Raw genomic sequence first — 18874 nt, forward strand, 5'->3', positions numbered from 1 at the left:
GTGAAAGGTGAAGGAGGTGTCCGGGCGTCTCTCCCCCGGCTCATCTGGCGACAATCCGTGGTGTGAGGCGGGATCGGGGCCGCGGGGCTCAGATTTGCGCCGGGGGTCCAGTGACTGCGGAGCTTCCAGGGGGCCGGCCAAGGCCACAATAGAGCAGGGGTCCAGCGCGGAGAACAAAGGCACCAAGAACTCCGGCATCCGGGCGGGCTCAGACTCCGGGAAAGTGGCGGCGCGGTCAGCGCGTCGTCGCGCACGTTGCACCTCGAAAATCGGCGAGGATAGGAATCAGGATGATAGTCCGAGGCCAAGGGCCGGCGGAGCCGGGCGCTCAAGCGTCTGCTCCGGTCGCCATCTTGGCTCCTCCCCCCTTTCAGAATATTTTGAGAATAAAATTAAAACTATTCTGGAGGTAATTTACAAACCTACTGTAGGTAAACATACTATAACACATCCCCCCAGTCCAGCTCAACTTGGATTGTCTCCCCTTTTAGATCTCTCCCCGTCAGACCCACCCTCTGTGACACTCACTAGGCTGGATCCTATCTTTGGCGAGACCTTTAAATCCTTGTATAGGACTATAAAATCAGGGTCACCGATGGACCCTCTGCTGCCAAAGCAATGGCAAATATGGGAAGACGAGCTCGCTGGCCCTCTCCTACAACTCTGTAACCACTTTCTAGAAACTGAGAAGGTACCTTACTGTCGGAAGAAAGCTATAGTTAAACCACTACTAAAAAAAGCCTTAGCCGACCCTTCTGATTTAGCCAACTTTAGGCCGATTTCTCTTCTTCCCTTTCCAGTAAAAATTCTAGAGCGTCACATAAATGCATTACTCTCACATTATCTAGAGGATGCCGCACAACTTGAGGAGGAGCCATTCGGATTCCGTCCTGGTCATGGACCTGAGACTGCTCTAATCTGTGCCGCCGATAAACTGCGGAGTACTACTGACCATGGACAATCAGTTGTACTTGTCCTCTTGGATCTATCGGAGGCATTTGATACGGTGGACCACCACACCCTACTATTCAGGCAGTGGGTGTGGGGGGACAGATGTTGAACTGGCTAGAATCCTACCTGTCAGGGCGTTGCCATGCCGTATCTCTTCCCCCTTTTTCATCCAAATTTAGAAAGACAACAAATGGTGTTCCTCAGGGCTCCTCCCTGAGCCCCATCTTGTTCAACATTTATATCAAACCTCTCATATCACTTATAAAAACTCATAATATGATGTTATTTAACTACGCAGACGATACACAATGGATTCTGTCATTGAACAATAATCAAGAGGACACCATTAGCAATTTTCAAGCTTGTATTCTGGACATCTTTAATTGTATGAACATAAATTCTCTTAAGATGAACAGAAATAAAATAGAACTCCTCTGCTGCCCTTCTAATAAAATTCTGGTACCTTTACCATCCAGTTTCTGTCCGCTACCTACGGAAACCCCACTGGGTAACCCCGTAGTGGTACGAAACTTGGGTGTGATAATCGACCAAGGCCTGACTCTGGAAAATGAAGTCAGGACCTGTTTTGCACTGATTCTGGCCCTTAGGAAGTTATATCCATTGCTTGACCAACCAGCTAGAGCATTAATCACGAGAGGGGTAATATTAAGCAGGCTGGACTATTGCAATGCCCTGCTGCTAGGAGCCTTAACTACCTGTTAAAAAAACTAGAACATATTCAGACAATCACTGCCAAACATACGCTAAAAAAGCCTCTCTACTCATCTGCTACAGAAGCTCTGAGGGAGCTCCACTTGTTGCCTATCAAACAGAGAATAATCTTCAAAGCGCTCTGCATTGTGCATAAGGCACTACAAAAAAAGGACCTATACCCCTACAAAACAAATTTTAAAAAATACACGCCTGGTAGAAATCTCCGATCCACTACAGACAATTATGTTCATGAACCGAGAATAAAAAAAAAAGTCAGACCAGGAGGACGCACCTGTACTGTTAACGCAGCCCGTATATGGAACAAACTACCAGTCCCCCCACGAGCTCACTCTAACTTAATAAAGTTTAGGAAGGCACTGAAAACCTGGCTATTCCCTCATTAGCGATCTGCTTCTCAGCTTTTTGATCTGCTGATCTCCTTATTTAGTGGCTCTTAGCACCAGGATACCATTTCTTGTCACAGTGCGCTCTACAAATAATTATTACATACATTACATACATACAACCACAGATTGTACATCAAGTGCGCTTTCCCTCAGCAGTGTGATCATGGTGAGCACTACCGGGGCCCTCTAGTGGTATAGAAGAGGTCCAGGTCAGTCCCAGCAAAGCAATAAAGGGTAGAAGTGAAGCTGAAGTCAATCTTCTAAGGATGTGATAAGCGATCTGTCCTTTGCGCGTCTATGGGATCTGAACACACACTTTTGTACTGAACATTACAGCAGGTTAGTGAAGGCATTTCTTACATTTAGCTCCAGCACTTTGATTTAAAAAAAATCTGTTGAGACAATAGGTTTACGCAAATTGTAGATAGGTGGATAACGCCTGTCAGACACAGGGGGTCATATCAAGTATGGAAGGCAGTCTGCCAAGTCCCCAGGACAGTGGAGGCCATCACCTTCCCAGAGGATGACTACTTTCCATAATTGGAGATCCCTACCAGGCAGGCAAGGATCTCTCTGCCTTCAGTGGAGCTGCTTCAACTTCATTGGAGGTATTGAAACTTTGCCAAGTGCGATTTGCCAAGCAAGCATCATATCTGATTTGTGCCCTAAGCTAAGTTTTTTTACTTTTCAAAAATTAACTACCAAAGTGTTAACTAATTTTTGGAGAACAAAATATTAAACGACCCATCTGCAGGGGGAGCCATTTATAAATTTCCTTGAGTTTCCAGCTGTTCATTTATAGTTTGAGCATGTCTGCTGCCCAAACATAAGTATGAAAGTTTCATTAAGCACTTGCATACACCACTGCCACAATTAGGATAGATTCTGCCTTAAATGCCCATATATTTCCACCTAATGCCAAGGATATCCCCAATATGCGAAGAACTACAACCAACATAGAATGGTCACATTTTGTTAGGGCTGGGTCTCATCACGCAATTGAGGGCTACAAGAAGGTAAGAATGACCACCATTATCCCAGGCTAGCTTTTTACCTAGGGTGGGTACCATAGCAAGCACCGTGGCCTTGTTATACTATTCATTTAACCAACTTCCAAATTCTGCTAGATCTGTGCATGCTGCTTATGTAGGCATTGATTTAATATTTCTTTCAAGATTCTACATTTTGTGTCATACCTTTTCTAGACAAAGGCCAAAATGTTTCATTGCTTGAATAAAACAGAAACCAAGCAGACTTCATGCAAAAATGCATCTGTGCTTACAACTCACTGTAAAGAGGGGTCAATATGTGACGCTTGTATATGAAGGTCAACCTGTCGCTATCATTTCAGTTCTTCAGACAGATGGTGATATCTCCAGATAGAATCACTTACATTGTTTATGGGTATAATAATTCCCAGACCATATTTCAAAGCAGGCCCATTTCACTCCTACCTTTTGGCCATGCTATCTACCACTCTGATTCTGATATATTGAGTCATAAAGCTGTATTTCACTGCTTGCACGACCTAGTGACGCATAGTATTAAATACAAGAGTACGTAATACAACTATATAACTCTGCTAAAATAGTTTTGTGTCCGACACATGCTGTCACCTTTTTAAATGTCAATAAAACACACTTTATAAACCCAGGCCTATAGCCAGGAGTATATGTTTCGGGGAGGGGGGGCCTTGAAATCGCAATATAAACGGGATATAGGGGAAAGGTCGAACCAGTTGCCTGGTTGAATTGGTTTTGAACTATTATATACCATTGTTAGATTTTAAAGGACATAATACATTTCATTGTATTTTTTATTTATTCTACTGTGAGACGTATTTTGAAAAATGGTGATTAGCGTACTTTAAACGACTTTTTGCCTGGTACGTCGGTCAAAAGTGGAAATCATTACACATGTAATGTAAAGTACATGTAATGAAATTATTACACATGCAATGTAAAGTACATGTAATGATTTCCACTTTTGACTGACGTACCAGGATTTGGTGCTCTAAGAGTTACTAGGAAATTTGTAGAAATCGTGTATTTTAAAGCATCTTGGAGTGGATTTGGTGAAAGCTGAAACTAATTTAAATACATAATTGTCAGAAATGGGGGTCTCTAGTTAGCATAGGTATGCACCTTGTCCAAGTAGGGACCCTTGCTTCTAGTCAGGATAAGGGAGTTACACACTTTGGATAACCCCTGCTCATCCCCTTGGTAGCTCAGTATGAGCAGACAGGCTTATCTCAAATGCAAAGTGTAAAGTATTGGCACCAAGGCACACAGTAACATAGTGAAAACACTACAAATGAAAACCACATGAGTTTAGAAAAATAAAGTATCTTTATCTAAACCAAACAAGATCAAAACGGCAAAAATCCAATATACACAATTCAAAATATGACTTTTAAAAGGATTAATGCAAAAATACAGCTCATAGAAACATGTAGCTCTAACTGGGGCTATTACGACATCTTGACCGGCACAAATCCAAAGTACGGTGCAAATCACGAGGTGCGCAGGCCGGTAACGGAGTCACACAGACTCCTCACTGCCACAGGAGAGGCAAGGCATCACGTCCATGAGAAGACGAGGCATCAAGTCTGGCCAGGCAGGGGAGGTGAGGCAGCGTCGGCGGTAAGGCTGCTGTTCCGTTCAGCAGCGCGGTGTCGATGAGTTTGGGAAGTCACCCACGTCAGTTACTGGCACCACGATGTTGAGATGTAGCCGATGGCGGCGACCGGTGTCGGTGTGAGCGCTAGCGCCAGGGAGATCGATAACTTGCAGGTTTCTGCAGACAACAGAGTTGCAGTGCAGGTAGGGCAGTGCGTTGTTCACTTCACGAGCGGTGTCCATGGCCTCGGTGTAGGTTACGGTGTCACTAATGGTGTCTGTGTTGTTTCTCTTGGGTAGAAACACCAACCACATGATTTCAAGGGCCCAGGAACTGGAATTGGCACCCATTGGCAATCAGGAGTCCAACAGAGGAGTCCAGGTGCTGTTTAGCTAGATGCAAGTGAAGTCTTTGTGTTCCTGAGACTTCAGAACAGGAGCAAGCTCCACTTCAAGCCCTTAGAGAATCTTCTTAAGCAGGATAGCACAACAAGGCAAACATCCAGTCCTTTCCACTGCCCACAGACAGTAGGAGCAACTGCAGGCCTACCCAGCAAAGCAACACATAGCAGAGGGATAGTACTCCTCCTGACAGCTCTTCTTCTTGGCAGGGTCCTTTAGTCCAGAAGTAATCTAAAGTTCTGGGGTTTTAGGTATAATATTTATACCTAATTTTCTTTTTGAAGTCTTTGTTGCAGCTCAGTAAAAACCAGTTCTGTCCTCCCTAGTCTAACTTCACTACAGGAGGTGGAGACAGCACTGTGCAGAGCAGACACAGCTTATTCAGGTGCAAGTGAAGACTGCTCCCACCACTATAATTGCAGAAAGGTCTATTCAGCCTAGCTATGAGTCACCCAGGAAAGGCTGGGCACACCTAAACCCCCCTTTTGCGAGTGGATGCACATCCCCAACCCATGTGACTCCAAAACCAGACGGTGAATACACAAATAAGCAGAGGCAAACAAGATGGTTAAACAAGAAAATGTCCCCTTTCCAAAAGTTGCGTTTGCAAACACACAATTTGAAAACCACCTTTACCAAAAGATGTGCTATTAAATTCTGAGTTCAGAGAGTCAATACTCCAAATCTCTAGCTGTTCCCAATTGAAAGTTACACATGTAAAATGTTACAGTGCAGCTCCAATGGTATCCAATGGGGCAGCCAGCGTTTCAACAGTGAAAAACAAAATACACAGTATTTCACTATCAGGATATGTAGCACACACCAGTACATGTCCTACCTTTCACAAAGCCCACGCCCTGTTCATGGGATTACCCTTGGCCTACCTTAGGGGTCCTTACATGTAAGAAAAAAGAAGGTTAGGGCCTGGCAAGTGGGTGCACTTGCCAGGTCAACATGGCAGTCTAAGACTGCGCGCGCAGACGCTGCAGTGGCAAGTCTGAGACACATTTCCAGGGCTACTCAGGTGGATAGCGCAACCAGTGCTGCAAGCCCACTAGTAGCATTTGATTTACAGGCCCTGGAACACTTAGTGCCCTTTACAAGGCACGTACCAGTAAATAAAATATGCCAGTCATGGATAACCAATCACAATTTACACAAGGAGCACTTTGACACTGATCAACAGTGGCAAAGTGCCCAAAGCATCTAAGCCAGTAAAAACGGAAGCCAGTACACAGTCAAAAATACAGAAGGTAAAGGCAGAATGTCAGGGGAAACCGCACCAAGGATACCAAGTCTAACAAGAATTATAGGGAGTAATGGGAGCTTTCCTCAAGGAATGTTTAGGAAAAACACATGGCACAAGGAGCATTATAGGGAAGGAGCTTTGATAAAAACACAACAGAACTTCTGTAGTATATTTAATAAGAGTAATTTGAGTTTTATTTTGTGCTGTATATTACACCACCAACTGATATAGTGCAGTTCTCTCATAAATGCTCAAGGGGAAATGTGTGGCAAATGGTTTATTTGTAAGCTTTTCTGCCTATGCTGCAAACAAAACATGACTCGCCATTGTGAGCAGTAAGGGGGAGAAGCAGGGGATTAGTACGACCATGGGGAAAACTTCTTGTTAGCAGGTAGCTCATAGCCTGTGTAGGTGAAATGTGTTCATGAACTCGTTATTTCACCTCTATATTGTTAATAGGTTAAGACTTCCTCTTTTTATTTTTGTTATACTTTTTGTGATCTATACCACCACCCCTCATCAGGGTTGCCATATGTTAGGCTGTACCACTACTACCCAAGAGAGCTTCTGTGTTTTGTATGGAGGAAAGGAAATATTTTGAGGAGGGCTGTCTCATATCTCAACACTTTTGTGGGCTGATAAACGTTCCACAAAATGCCAACCTTTTATGGTTTAAATTTCTTTATTGTAGTTGCATGTAGAACAGATAAAGATGGCTGATGGCAGGGGCCACCAGCTGCAGTGAATACAGTAGTACAGTGATACTCCTGTACGTAGAGCCGCTTGCAGCCCTCTTGACCTTTAAATGCGGCCCCCTTGGTGAACAGCAGCATCAACTGCTGGTTCTTTGCTAGCACTAATATTTAGAAAACTATGTTAAATGGTCAAGCATTTACTAACATGCAAATAAATGCTTGCCCGTATATTTAACATGCTTTTGAACCTCCTTACACAATCCATGAACGACCCAGACCCCCTCAGACCCCCCTGCTGGCATCAGTGCGGCCCTCGGGCACACCACAAACAGTACTTTGTGGCCTCTGGGCAAATGTTTGTGAGTACCCACGCAATAGTATATTAACCCCAAAACTCCCCCCCTCCCACCCACCCCGGACCTGGTAACCTGTTTAAAGAAAGCTATAAGAAAGAGCCCCCACCCAACCCAATTCAACGGCCATGGGTTGGTGTAATGTTGGCTTCCGACAAGCGAAGTAAGCGTAAGTACTTGGGGCATGTAAGCTCGTGAAATTCGGTCGACAGTAGGGATAAATAGGGCCTCCAGAGCTTGGGGAATGTTGAGCCGTGATTTGTTCATGTGAAGGTGATTCGCTCCTTCCCCATTATATACCACAGTTTGTGTAGCCAGCCGTGGTGTTTGGGAATGTGTCCAGTGCCCCAGTGCAATAGTATATTCTGGAGAGCTGCCAATCCGTCCTGCAGGGTTTTAATGGGAAGGTAAGCGCATTGGGGAGCCCAAGGAGAATATATGCCGGGAATCTAGGAATTTCTGCTTCTAGGTGTTTGTCTATGTCTTTAAGAATCTGTGCCCAGTATAAGGCTAGCTTTAGGCATTCCCATAGTATGTGAAGTAGCATGCATGAAGATCCACATTGGCGCCAACAGTCAGGTGACTTGGATTGTGTGTATTTATGTAGTCTAACCGTGGTAAGATACCAATAGGTTATGATTTTGGTGGCCCTTTTAATGCCTGGGATATCTTCCCATTCTTTTGGAGATAACTCCCGACCTATCTCGGATTCCCATTGCTTTTGGCCTGGGGATTTCATGATTGTGCTCTCTGTGGCCAGTAGTTTATACAAGTGGGTAATGAGTCGTGTATCAGTCGTTCTAGAAAGTAACAAGCGTTCGTATGAGGTAAGGTGTTGTTGTGCCCTTAGGCAGTTTGCTGGATGCATCACCCAGTGGCGCATCTGGGTGTAGTGCCAACATTCACCTTCGGGAAGGCTGTGTTCTTGCAGAGGGAGTCAAACGGAATGGGGCCTTCTGTATCAAACATATGTCCCACCAATCTGCATCCCGGTTAGTTCCAATGGGGAAACCCTGGTTCAGTAAGGGCCGAAGTAAGTCAGGATTTCCTACTATGTGTGTCAGGGGGGACTGTCACATATTGCTAGCACTGGTTTAGTGATGGAGGAGAGATACAAGTTGGGGGCCATGCGCTTTTGGGAAGAAAAGGTATTTTCCACCAGGGTTGTCCTACAAGTGCCCTCTCCATAAAAAGCCAGTGTTTTCCGGACTCCGTGGTGACCACTCGACAAAGGGCCAGATGTACAATTCGTTTTTGCATGCGCAAACGGGTTTGTAAACCCGTTTGCACATGCAAAAACATCATGGGTCATGTACAAAGCCTATTTAGCGAGTTGCAATTTATTTGCGACTCGCTAAATAGGTTTTGCGACTCGCTATTTGGAAGGGGCATTCCCTTCCAAATAGCGAGTCTAAAAACCATGTACTAATGTTTTGAAACCGCAATATCGGTAGCAAAACCACCTACTTCAACTAGGTGGTAATGCATTCGCAAGTCCCAGGGACCACTGCCTGCCCTTAAAAAATGAAACGAAAACGTTTCATTTAATTTTTGTTTTTTAAATGCATCCCATTTTTCTTTAAGGTAAACGGGCTGCATTTAAAAAGAAAACTGCTTTATTTCAAAGCAGTCCCAGACAGGCCACCATCCCTGGGGGGGCCTGTCATTCTCAATGGGCTCGCAAATTGCGAGAGGCTCATTAATATTAACGAGCCTCGAAATTTACGACCCCATTGGGAATCGCAAACAGGGTTAAACACACTGTTGTACATTTTATTTTGGGCCTTGTAATCAGTCGCAAGTTGTGAGCTGCAAAATAAAATGGTCGTATATCTGGCCCAAAGACTCTTAGTTGGGTTGCTTGATAGCACCGGACAAGGTCCTGGACCCCAGGCCACCCTCAAAGGGGGACCTATAAGTCAGGACTCTGTGAAGACGGGGACGTTTGCCCGCCCATACAAAGTGGCTCAAGTCGTCCTGGAGGGAGCGAAGCAAACCCGGTGGTGGTTCTAGTGGCATGACCTTGAATAGGTACAAGATCCGGGGAAGGACTTCCATTTTCACTGCGGCTATCCTCGCAAGCCAGGAGAGGGAATGGTGTCGTCAGTGGCCAAGATTGGGGTGTATCTGAGTGCGGTATTTGTTGGGTCACTGTCTCGGGTATCGTAAGGGCAATCCGGAGACCTAAGTGCTGAATATGTGTAGTGGCCCATTTGAGAGGAAAGGCCTGTCGAAGTGTAGTTAGCAATTGTTGTTGTAGTGTTAGGCTAAGGGCTTGCGACTTCTGAATGTTCAATTTAAAACCCGTTACGTGGCCAAATGCTGCGAGCTCATCAAGGTAGGCCGGTAGGGAGGCGCTCGGGTTCTCCAGAGTCACCAGAACATCGCCTGCGTATAGATGGATGGTATGTTGATCACCACCAAATGTGATTCTCTGTATTGTCGGGTTGGATCTGACTCTATTAGCCATCGGCTCCATGTATAGAGCAAAGAGTAAGGGCAACAGAGGGCACCCTTGTCTGTGCCTATATTGACTGTGAGTGGGATGGCCATTTACTCGAATTACTGCATTCGAGTGGTCGTAGGCCCTAGAGGTCCACTTTCGGAATCCTTCGCCTATACCGAAGTACTCCAAGGTAGTCTCGAGGTAGGGCCAGTGGACTCTGTCAAACGCTTTCTCAGTGTCAACTGATAGTAGCATTCGTTCTTGGCCATGTCGCTGAGCTTTGTCTATGATGTGTAGGACCTTTGCGTGTTATCGCCATGTTGTGGGACAAGTAAGGTAGTAAGGGATTGAGGCTAAGATACCTGTAAAGATTTTAAGATCAACGTTTAAAAGGGAAATCAGTCTGTACGAGGAGCATTGCGTTTTATCTTTCCATGGTTTGGGAAACACTGTGATTAAGGCCATCTTCATCAATGGGGGGAGTGCTTTAGAGCTCCCTAGGGCATTAAAGAGTCGGACAAGGAGGAGGGGTGCCAGGGACGGGAAGAACGTTTTGTAAAAAAGGGCTGGGAAGCCGTCCAGGCCCGGGGATTTAGCAAGCTTTAGGCGGGATATACAGGAGATGACTTCCTCGATTCTAATGGGGCAATCCAATTCTTCCCTCTGTTCCAAGGTTAGAGTGGATGTGTGCGCTTCCTGTAGATATGTTGATATCCCCTCCGGCTGGAGGTTTTGTACCAAGTATAGCTCATGATAATTGTCTCTAAATGTCTCCTCTATGTGAGGGTCCTCGGTCTGTGCCCGTCCCTCAGAGTCTCAGATCTCCTGGACCCGGTGCTCCTGTCGCTGGATCCTCAACCTGTTGGCCGCCTGGAGGCACCCAGCCCTGTCTCCTCCCACATAATATCGGTGCTTTAAGTGAAGTGCAACGTACTCTGCCCTATCCACATCGCTGCCATCTAATTGGGATCTGGCGGCCTCCAGCTGTCTCCACACCCTGGGGGCCCCAGTCCTTTTGTGAATGCGCTCAAGTTCTGCCTCTTGATGGGAGAGGGCTTTTCTTTTGTCCCTGCGTTCTTTGTTTTCAGCTGATGATATGGCGATAAGTTTCCCCTTTACCACTGCCTTTAGTGCATCCCTTATAATGGAGAAAGCAGATTCAGAGTTGTCATTGATGGCCAGGTAGCCATTGATGACTTTTGTAATTTGATCTACGCTTTCCAGACATTTCAAATGGGTAGAATGTATAGTTTTGGTTCTGTGTATGAGTGTTCTTCCAAATATCGACTAAGCCGATGTTCTTCAGCCAGTCTAATCCCTCTTTGGATAAGGCGCCTGTCTGATCCTGTCGTTGTGGGGATCTGTCCATGTCTTTATCGAAAACAAGGTTCAGGTCGCCCCCCACCAGGACTTAGCGATTCATTGTCCCCATGATCTCTGTCACTGCTTGTCTTAGAAAAGTGTCCTGCCCTTCATTAGGCGAGTACATAAACGCAATTGTGAGAGTTCTGGAGCATGTTTGTAGTGAGTAAGCTAACAGCTTCCCCCTTAATTCTGCCTCCTTTGATAGTACTTTGCCCCCTGAAGTGTTGGGAGATAAGAATGGCCACCCTGCTGTTTTATTCTGGAGGAATGAAAAGTATTGGTGCGGGAAATGTTTGGAGCAGAGCCTATACTCATCCCTCGGGATGAGGTGTGTCTCTTGCAGTAGGCAGACGTGGCCCCCTGAGTGCTTGAGATACAATAGGAGAGACCTTCTTTTCAGGGGGTGGTTAAGGCCTTTAACAGTCAGTGTGAGAACCTTCAATTGTTCTGTCATTGGGCACTAGGAATAGAATCTAAACAGAAGTCACACTTGAACGGACAGGGAGGCTTGCGGGTGCAATGTGTGAAATGTTTTGCGCTAGGGAACAGTGAGGTCAAGGGCTCGAGTCGGTAGGTCCCAGGTCCGACTAAAAGAAAAAACATTAGATTATCTAAACCCATAACAGGTAACAACAATACAAGATGAAAATGAACATAAAAGAAGGTAAAGTCCATTTCTGGTGAGTCCATTTGGTCACAAGTTGGGGTCGTGGATGTGGCACCCCCTTCCCGCTGGGGCCAGCCACACAGTGCTCAATTAATGCGACCAGGCAAAGATGGAGGAAAGAGGAGCAGGGCGGAGGAACAAAAGAAGGAGACACCAGGGTTTCCCGGCCATCTTCAGGGAGTTGCAGGTCTTGAGGATGCTCCAGATAGTGTGTCTATAACAGCCTGCTTCTCCCTAGCTATTGTTTCAAGGTCCGGACAGAGTCCACTCAGGGAGCCCCCAGCGCCCCCCTTGCTCCGGGCCATTTGCTCTGCCCGGCTCTCCTCTGCTGCCCCTCATAGTTTCGGGTGAGGCTCTGTTCAGGCCCACTGCATGCTTCCTGCAATGACCTGATTTGGTGCAATTTCCCATTGTGGCGTAAGATTAGGCTAAAGGGATGCCCCCGCGAGTAGTGTGTTCCTGATGCACAGAGATGCGTGGTAATGGGGCAAAAATCTTTCCATTTCTGGAGGGTGGCACCGCCAGGTCTTGGTATAGGACTGGGTGATGACCTTGGTATTGGAGAGGATGTTTGCTTATAGCGTTCTGTTGAATACTTTCTTTCAGGGGGAAGTCATGTACGCATGTGAGGATATCTGGCGGCGGGGCTTTAGGCGGGCATCTGGGCCACACTCTGTGCGTTCTATCAAGCTGAAATTCTATCTCTGGGGTCAGCCCTAGTATATATCGGAATAGGTCCTGTACGTAGGAGGGGATGTCTAATCTTTTAATTGCAAAAGGAACTCCGCATATGCGGATATTATTCCGGTGTGATCCGTTCTGCAAATCTTCTGTGTGAGCTTGATCAAGTTGTTGGTCTCTGAGGCGAAGTATTTCTTGTTGGAGTTGTTCTATTTCCTCTACCCTGCCTGTTTCATGGTCTTCCAACGTGGAGACTCTCTCACCCAGTCCATTTAGGTCACACCGGGTTTCTTTCAGTTCCTGCGTGAATTCCTTTCTGAAAGATTGAAGATCCTCCCGCAGGGAGGCAAACAGCGATTCTAGATAGGGGCGGGTGATCAGCTCGTCCGATGCCCCAGGGCCGGTGGGCCCCTCGGGTGCCATCGAGGGCGCTTCACCTACCGGTCCTCTCGTTGTCTTAAGGAGCATGGCCTTAAGAGTGCGGTCTTTCTTTCCCCGAGCCGCCACCATGATTGTGTTGGGTGGGGTGCCAAAAGGTGGGCTGTAAGGGTGGTGGACGGGCCTGCCACTACCCTGAGTGGGGGCCCTGATGTCTAGATCAGCTTCTGGGAGATGCAATGTAGGTCCCACGGCGGACTAGGTCGCCCCTGGACTGTTCCACGTATGTTATGCAGCCCAGCTCTGCTCCCAATTCTAGTCCTGGTGAACCCCCAGTGGCGCAGGCTCGTCTGTCTCAGTAATCGCTGCCTGTTAAGTGGTCTGGAGCCATGCTGGGCGCACAGGAAGGGGTCCACCACAGTCGTTTGCCTACACTGTGTTATGCGGCTTTCAGAAACTTAGGGTCGGACATGGAGCGATTTATATCCTTCAGTAGATGTGGCATTACCGTCCTGCTTCCGTGCTGCTCTCCAGCAGCGGATTCAATGCCTCGTGGCCCTGGATGGCTGTGCTGCACTCTGCACACTAACGCTCATGATGCAGGCCGCCCCTCCCCCGGCCTCGGGCACCAATCCGGCAGGTAGGCACGGTGCTCTGCTGGAAGAGGCACCCACGGGGCGAGCAGCGCCAGGCTCAGGTTCGGTGCCCTTTACTCCTTTTTATCCAGTAAGGCAAGTGCGTTGCTCCTCAATGTAGGCTCCCTGGCTCCTCCACTGTAGGTGGCCCACAGTTCTCCAGTGCCGGGTTGAATCCCCTCACGCCGCTGTTGCTGCTGCCGTCATGCCTCCAGTGGGGTACCTGCCTCCTCTGGATCAGCCCAGGTCCCGGTTCCGGGAGCTCGCACAGTGGGCGGCGGCTCAGTCCCTGCTCCAGAATCCGTTGGTTGTGGTCCATCCCCTTCGCCCTCTCACCTGGCATCAGCTATAGACGATCGCTGCGGGCATCAGCCCCCTCTTTTGCTTCCGCCAATCTCCTCTGCCCGGACCCGGCTCGGCACAGGCTCAGGCTCCCCGCCTGGCCGGCCCGACAGGGGAGCGAAAGTTGAACCGGTCTCTGCCACCAGGAAGGGCAGGTCACGAGCAGCATCCGCAATAACCAGTTCACGCTGTGTGTTAGCGTAAAAGGCCATTTATTAGGACAAGGTTGTTAACACAATATATAACCAATACAGCAATAACTGATAACAATCCCCAAACCGCATAACTCCCTTTATTCACACTCCTGATTCTCTCTCACGTTTCACTCCGCAACTCCTCCCTTACTCCATTCGTTCCTCACTTATCTTCCAACCTCCTCCAGCTTCTCTATCCGTCGCACTCTTGCATCCCGCACCCCCATCATGCACCTGTATCCCTCTCCCCGGAGGGGTGAGTATGCCCGTCATAGACTCCCCCCCTCCAAAATACTGCTGGCCCCGTAACACAACCTGTCCTAAACTGGCACGCTCTTACCGGGCAACACCTGTTCCCTACTATTGAACTTGTAGGGTGGGAGGGTGGTCCCAGAAAATTACCCAACCCTTCCCCAATGGTGCTGAGGGCAGGAAGAGGATGAAACCTCCTCCCCTGCCCCCAATAAACCTTACCCCTAACCCCACCCCTAACCCCACCCCTTGACCTTAACTCCCCACCTATGTCCTTCCTGTGCACGAAAACTCAGAGGGAAGACTGGTCTACCCACCCTACATTTCCCGGGGGCCGCATCGCGCAATAACCAGTCCACGCTGTGTGTTAGCGTATAAGGCCAAGGTTGTTAACACAATATATAACCAAAACATCAATAACTGATAACACCGGAGGCGCGAGCGGGAGGAGGTGACTCGTATTGAAGCGGAGATAACCGAGTTGGAGGGTGATCTAGAATGTGGGGTGACGGATGACAAATTACATGTTCTTCGACTCAAGCAATCGGCTTATAAGGCCCTCGTCACGGAGGCGGCCAGGGGCCTCAGTAGAGAGCAACAGGGGAGACTGTATGATGTGGGTGACAAGGCTGGTAAATTGATTGCATGGTTGGACAAAAAGGAGAGAGCGAGTCGAGTTGTCCCGTTGATTGAGAAACAGAATGGTGTGTGTGTCACTGAACCAGAAGAAATTGTCGCCTGCTTTGCAGACTATTTCCGTGGGGTGTATTCCCCGGTGTCCTCCCGCTCTGAAGAGGATTCCCACGCCCTGCTCAGGGATATCGCGCTGCCTTCCCTTTCGGAGGAGGACAGAGTGTCGTTGGACGCTGCTCCAACTTCCGAAGAAATTGCCCTCGCCATACGATCGGTCGCTTCCGGCAAGGCCATGGGCCCTAATGGTCTTCCCACCGAGTTGTATAAATTGCGACCGGATACGCTGGCGCCACATCTCCATGCTATGTTCCTCGCGGCCCACTCGGCGGGTTCCCTCCCGCTAGACCAGCGTCTAGCTACTATCGTTGTTATCCATAAGCAGGGGAGGCCACGGGACCGGGTCACATCCTATCGGCCTATTTCGTTATTGAATGCAGAGCCCAAAATCCTCGCCAAGGTGTTGGCCGATCGGCTGGTCGGCGTAGTGTGTGACTTGATTCACCAGGATCAGTCCGGCTTCATCCCTCATCGCAATACAGCGCTTAACCTGCGGCGTTTGCATGGGGTGCTCGCACGTGTCCCGTTCATACGAGAGCCGGCCATTTTGGCGTCCTTGGACGCCACTATGGCGTTTGACACGCTTGAATGGCCCTATATTTGGGCGACGCTCGCGAAGTTTGGGTTTGGCCCAGGATTCATCAGTTGGGTAAAATTGTTGTACTCTGGCCCGCTGGCGCAGGTCGTGGTCAACGGTAGAGTGTCGGCCTCGTTCGAGCTGGGCAGGGGCACGTGGCAGGGCTGCCCGTTATCGCCGCTCCTTTTCGCGCTCGCTTTGGAGCCCCTGGCGGAGTGGCTGCGGTGGGAACCTTCTATTCGTGGTCTCCGCTGGACCCCCGAGTATGAGGACCGCGTATCTCTATATGCTGACGATATCCTCCTGTACCTGGCTTCCCCACGTAAATCACTGATAGTGCTGGTTGATGTATTGCATTCATTTGGTCTTAACTCCGGCCTTATCATCAACTGGGCTAAATCGTGCGTCTATGTTCTCTCTGGGGAGGACCCTATCCTTCCGCGGGGCTGTCCTATCCAGATCGCCCCGCGGGGATTTCGGTACCTGGGTGTCTTCATTACCCTGGACGCGGAGGCCCGATATAGTCAGAACTTGCTTCCCCCCCTCCAGCGCCTGAAGGAGGATGTTGCGCGTTGGAGGCGCTTGCCGCTCTCGCCGCTCGGCCGGGCGGCATTGTTTAAGATGATGTCGCTGCCGCGTTTCCTGTACGCTCTGCAGAATACAATGGACGTCGTCCCGGCGCGCTACTTTCGCGAGGTGGAGAGTTTGCAGCGCCGACTGCTCTGGGAGGGTAGACCGCGTATCGCCTTGGCGAAGCTGATGCTCCCGTGGTATGACGGGGGGATCGCCCTCCCGGATATCAAACGGTATTATTGGGCCTCCCAGCTGGCTGCGATTAATCACGGCCTGTACGGGCCCGCTCTAAACCCGGCTTTTGAAATGGATAACATTTTACTGCCGGGTGGTGATTATAACCGAGCGCTGTACTCCGGCTCGCTTGACGCACGTCTGACGGGCCCCACTCGTGTCATGGTACGAGTGTGGCACGCGGCTAATGTGGCGATGGGGTGGAAAGGTCGTTTGACCCGGGCGTCGCCACTATACGCATCTGAGCAGTTGGGCTCCCTGTGGACCTCGAAGGGCTTTGAAAAGTGGGACATGATAGGCATCAGCAGGGTGGGTGATCTCTGGACGAGGGGGGGATTCAAAACGTTCGAGATGCTACGGACAGAATTCCAGTTGCAGGACAGGGAGTACTTTCGGTATATGCAGATCCATCATGCGCTATGCTCCGTATTCCCGGACGTTGCCTCCATCCCGGAGTATTCCCCTCTGGAGGATAGAGTGCTAGATGGACATGTACCGGACAGCACGATTTCATTGATCTATAAAAAACTTATCAATGACCGCTCGGGACTGCTGACTAACCTTCGTGAGGCATGGGTGGCCGATGGATTGGAGCTGGATGACGAGGACTGGGTATCGGCGGTGGCCTCCCCGAAAGAGGTGGCCATACCGGCCCGCCTTCGCTTCGTCCAGCTCAAGGTACTCCATAGGGTCTATGTCACGGGGCCAAGGCTACTGCGTATGGGATATGCTGTAGACGGGTTGTGTAAGCGTGGGTGTGGTTCTTTGGGGACCTTTTTCCATATTTTGTGGGAATGCCCGGAGGTGGAGCGATTCTGGCGTGGTGTGCATGAGGTCCTGCGGGTGGTTACGCGTGTGTCGCTGCTGCCCGAAGCGAGGAGATGCCTGTTGAATGTGTGGGAGCCAACCGACTACTCGGTACCACAGACGCGGTGGGTGACTCTGGGATATATGGTGGCCAAACGCGACATAGCTCAACTGTGGGGTTCCCAGAGGTCCCCGACTGTCTCGGCATGGAAGGATAACATGGATTGGTGCATGTTTCGGGAAAAAGTGGTGTATGTTGCGAGAGGTAAGCCTGGGACATGGGTGAACGTATGGGGCCCCTGGAACGCCTACCGCGGGGGAATCTGTACCCCGCCGTTATTGCCCGATCCGTCACCGGCCCCATCCCCTTAGCCAGTTTATCTCCCCGGTCCCGGGCACTGAGTCCACCTAATCCCAGTCTTGCCCTTTTTCCCCCCCTTGCTACTCCTATGGATTGGTAGGGTCCCCCCCGCTAGGGGAGCACATGCTGCTGTTTCCGATTGTGGGTTGCCTTGTGGATTTGTTCTTTTGTTGTTATTTATATTAAAATGAAACCGTTATGTGTGCCCGGATGGTGTGGCTACCACCGCTTCTAACTCCTGTGCATTTCCCTCTGCCGCGGCATGGGCGCTATTGTTTGTATCCAATGCTCCTCTTGCTTGCTAGCGGCCGGCCTGAAGGTTGTAGGCCCATCTCTGTATATTTTTTGAATTTTGTAATAAGCGGTTTAAAAAAAAAAAATAAAAAAAAAAAAAATAACTGATAACAATCCCCAAACCTCATAACTTTCATCCACCCTTCGTTCACACTCCTGATGATTCTCTCTCACGTTTCACTCAGCAACTCCACCCTTACTCCATTCGTTCCTCACTTATCTTCCAACCTCCTCCAGCATCTCTATCTGTCGTACTCTTGCATTCCGCACCCCCATCATGCACCTGTATCCCCCCCGTAGGGGTGAGTATGCTCGTCATAGACTCCCCATCACTCCAAAATACTGCCAACCATAAAACCCCCGGAGGGTGATTACCTGCCTCACCCAACAGTGGTGGCTGGTGAGCTTTGAAAGTGGTAGGGTGTAATACTTGCTCTGAACAGTGGCCATCAAGGGAAGCAAGACTTCTGCTAGATGGGTTTGTTGTATTCATTGATCTTGAAGAAAGACTCAGCCCACAGGTTCTTGAGGGCGACAAGAAGATCTCTGGTACTGTCACCAAATACAGTGGTAGTGGCCGTGGTTTTGCCCGGGATGGTGGTTGGTGTTGGATGCACCAGCACAAGCAAAATATGGACCCTGCCTCTCAGAAGAGATGTTTCGTGGGACCACTAAGAAGGTTGGCAGACTGAGTGTCGAACAGATTTCTTCAGGGAAGATATTTAAGATTCTCGGTGTGAAGCTGGTGAATCTCTCTTTTGATAGACTTTGTGTGCCCCTTTGTTGCACAGCATCAAAAAAGGTCCAGTGCCTTAAGTGAGATGAAAAAGAAGACAGAGGGGATTCTAAAAAGGGGTGAACAAAGAAGCCTATCTAGGAATCTTTTCTAGGAGGCGTGGCCTATGTCATTAAGTGCGTGGCTTAAAACA

General features: G+C 48.9%; 1 protein-coding gene across 1 annotated transcript in view; it reads left to right on the forward strand.

The window, feature by feature from the left end:
• LOC146854203 (solute carrier family 23 member 1-like) overlaps window positions 1-18874 on the forward strand; it is a 411177-nt gene that overhangs the window by 147963 nt on the left and 244340 nt on the right. The gene's annotated exons all lie outside the window — the stretch shown is intronic.

The sequence above is a fragment of the Triturus cristatus genome, chromosome 4_1 (assembly GCF_964204655.1).
Source record: "Triturus cristatus chromosome 4_1, aTriCri1.1, whole genome shotgun sequence".
Classification (NCBI taxonomy): domain Eukaryota; kingdom Metazoa; phylum Chordata; class Amphibia; order Caudata; family Salamandridae; genus Triturus; species Triturus cristatus.